Source organism: Lepidochelys kempii, chromosome 8 (genome assembly GCF_965140265.1).
Source record: "Lepidochelys kempii isolate rLepKem1 chromosome 8, rLepKem1.hap2, whole genome shotgun sequence".
NCBI classification, from domain to species: domain Eukaryota; kingdom Metazoa; phylum Chordata; order Testudines; family Cheloniidae; genus Lepidochelys; species Lepidochelys kempii.
In genome coordinates, this window is record NC_133263.1 from 35,348,920 (window position 1) to 35,352,877 (window position 3,958).

A 3,958-nucleotide genomic window follows, 5' to 3' on the forward strand; every position below is an offset into this window, starting at 1 on the left:
GCCCTGCTTACAATCCTCCGCCCAGGCTGAGTGCTCTTGTGTTCTGTGGTCACACAGGCAATCTGCAGCACAGGGACTGGGTTCTTTGCAAAGCTGAGTGGGAAGCTGCAGGTGTCTCTGATATAAACTGATACTGGCCATTCCTAGAAGAGCCTGCATCTCAGCCCTTTCATCAGCCATGGGGCTGTACCCTGATTTAAAAAAAAAAAAAAAAGGAAGTCAAACAGGGCTGGAACTTGTGGAGGTCAGCAGTTTGCTTGGGAGGAGTTTAACATCTGGCAGATAATGCACTGACAATGAGGAGCATTTATAGGAAAATTGTGTCACATGTATAGGTGCCCAGCCACCGGCGCCCCCCCGCGCCCCCCCCCCCCCCAGCCACATGTTGCTGTGGCTACAGCTCAGCAAATTAGAAGCTGTAAAGGTTGGGGAATTCCAATGCACACAAAATAGCCTCCCCAAACATACTGGAATAAATAGTACTTGAATATTTCAGTGCGGCTTAATTACCTTATACAGCTTTGAAAGTCCCAACGTTAATCATTAAAGTCACTAATGCATCATATACGAGGGAAATAATCAAAAGTCAAAGTCCAATGAAGTCCCTGGGTGTCTTCACTGGGCTTGGGTCAGGCCCGCAGGCAGCAAATAGAATTCATAGTTCAAAAATAAAAGATAGGCAGTGGTTCTCAATCAAGGGTACACGTACCCCTGGGGGCATGCCGAGGTCTTCCAAGGGTACATCAACTCATCTAGATATTTGCCTAGTTTTACAGCTTGCTACATAAAAAGCACTAGCGAAGTCAGTACAAACTAAAATTTCGTACAGACAATGACTTGTTTATACTGCTTTATATACTATACACCAGAGGTGGGCAAACTACAGCCTGTGGGTCACATCCGGCCTGCGGGACCCTCCTCCCCAGCCCCTGAGCTCTTGGCCCAGAAGGCTCACCCCTGGCCCCTCCCCTGCTATTCCCCCTCTCCCGCAGCCTCAGCGCTCTGCCCCGCCGGCGCAACGCTCTGGGCGGCCGGGCAGCGCAGTTGCAGAGCTGCAGCCTGACCCGGTGCTCTGGGGGTTGGATGGGACAGGGGTCCCGGGGGGCAAGTCAGGAATGAGGGGGGGTTGGATGGGGTGGCGGGGGAAGTCAGTGGTGGGAGGTCCGGGGGTGGTCAGGGGACAGGGAGCAGGAGGTGGTGGATGGGGTAGGAGTCCCGGGGGAGCCATCAGGAGGCGAGAAGCGTGTGTGGGAGGTCGGATAGGAGGCGGGGGCCGGGCCACGCCTGGCTGTTTGGGGAAACACAGCCTCCCCTAACTGGCCCTCCATACAATTTTGGAAACCCGATGTGGCCCTCAGGCCAAAAAGTTTGCCCACCCCTGCTATACACTGACATGTAAGCACAATATTTATATTTAAATTCATTTGTTTTATAATTATATGGTAAAAATGAGAAAGCCAGCAATTTTTCAGTAATAGTGTGCTGTCACACTTTTGTATTTTTATGTCTGATTTTGTAAGCAAGTAGTTTTTAAGTGAGGTGAAACTTTGGGTACGCAAGACAAATCAGACTCCTGAAAGGGGTACAGTCATCTGGAAAGGTTGAGAACCACTGAGATTGAGGCCAAGATTTTCAATAACTGGTGGTAAATGTGAGGCTCCTGAATCTGCAGCCCCGATCCTGCAGATTCATTCCTACTTAGCTTGACTGTGGGAGTGGTCACTCAGGTTAAACTAAGCCTGTGAGTAAGTGTTTGTGGGATCAAGGCTAAAATATGGACCTGTATGCCTAAAATTAGCAGTATTGCCAACCCCAGGCACTCAAAAACCATGAGTCAGGCCCCCTATGATCAGGAGATTGGCTTAAACATCAGGAGGATTTTAAAAACAATACATCTTGGGTTCTTTTTACTCGGGGTTTTGAGCCTTTGCAATACATACAGGTCATGTTTTGAAGGTTTTCTCCACACCGGGAGGACTAGAAACGTCCTGTTTTTAACGAAAGTGAGATTCTCACATATTCACATGACTCCAGGAGGTAGGACTTTGAAAGCCAACTATCAAGTAAGTATCCTGAGACTTGCGATAATATCACAAGAGATGGTAACACTGAGTTAGGCTCCTATTTTAGAAAATCTTGGCTCTGACTAATATTTCAATAGAGAAGTGCCTTCCTATTACCTTGAGGAGCTTTATAAAACCTGCTTTATACAAAAGCCCCAGGTCGTGAACAGGAAATAAAGCACTGTATGCCCGTGAGTATCGACTGACATCACATATCACAGACAAACAATCGCTAGAACTAAAGCAAGTCCCAGAGAAGAAGTCAACAGAGGCCATGGGGTTTTAAAAGTTCAAATAGCACCACAATCTTTGAATAGAATAAATCAGCATATTCCAAAGTGTGTGGTATCCCCACATCCCAGGAGGAGAGGGAGAGGACAACTGCCTGGCTGATGCAGCCTGCGCAGACCTCTGAATAGTTCTAAATCTAAACTTTCACTTAAAGAAAGTAAGGCCCAGATCCTCAAAGGTGCCTAACTCCCATTGAAATCAATGGCAGTTAGGGGTCTTGACAGTGTTGAAGATGTGGGCTTGAAGTTGCTAATAGTTAATGAGCTGAGTGTAATGAATGCAGTACCAGCTGCCTGAGTTTTCAGAGAATCTGAAACAATAGCTTCATAGTGTGAACTGCTCCATTCATTTCAATAGGTGCTAGCTCAGATGCCATTGATAGTATTTTAAGTGCCAACATTAACTATTTCACTGCCAATCGAAGCAGAAGGGAAAGAGAAGTAGTATATTATGAAGATCTACACTATCTACTCTGATTGACAGCTCATTTCAGAAAGGCCTTTAGCAACACATGGTGGGGCTGCAGGGGAGGGGAGGTCATAATTGTTTTCATTTTGTTGAGGGGAGGGGTTTCAACTTGCTAAAGTCTAGGAAATGCTGGATTACATGAAAACACTAGTCTGATGGTCCTTGTCAAGGGGAGCGTTAACTGACCAACACCAGGGGTAAGGGCAGAAAGAATGGGGGAAGGGATGTTTTACATCTGTGGAGTGGTTCTCATACAATAGCAATGCTGGGGCAGCTAAGGCTAGCAAATAACAAATGTTCCCAAATGACAAACAATAGTCAACAGCAGCAGCAACTGGGGCCAATGAACTGATCACTTAGAAGAAAAAGGCCAAGGGCCAAGTTTTCAAAAGAGTTCAGCACCCAGCATTTCCCATTGTGACCATGAGGGCTAGGTCATCCAAAGAAGTTCCAGGAAGCCTGGGCCATCAAATGGAAAACCAGGACTGTCCTGGGAAACTGGGGACATAGGGTCACTTTACCAATGCCCAAAAGAATAAGCCTCCCTGGTTGAGAAGTCAAGGACTTGTATATTTCAGGTAGTGTGCACAAAACAGAATCCTCTAGAACAGAACAAAACTGCTCTCCTGGGAAGCTGCTGAATCAAGTTTTCAGGTGCCCTTGATCATCTGCAAAATCCCATGTTCAACAGAGGCTCAATGTCCGTATAATAATTAAAAGTGAGATACATAGCTGATTTCGACTAATAAGCTTGGTCATTTATTTGTTGAGAAATCTCACTCCTTTATTTTTCACAATGCATTCTGATACTGCAGCGTCCTTCATATCCATCTTTTCCAGGAGTGAGTGTCCATAGAAGGATCTCCTTTCTCTCAACTGAGAGTATCACTTATACTGTGATACAATCTCATTTTAAATATATCCCGCTGAACTAATTTACCACTGGCTACAAAATGATTGGATGGAGCAGAAATAAGCCTACTCAGAAAATGGGATTTTGTGCCTTCTATTGCTTGCAGTAGCCTCCAGCTCAGAAGAATCCCATGGATCCATTTGTAACACCTATCCAGCTTTTCACATGGTTTGTGAGTCGCTACACTAAAGTCAGACCTCTTGCAGTTGGATTCCTTGCAATA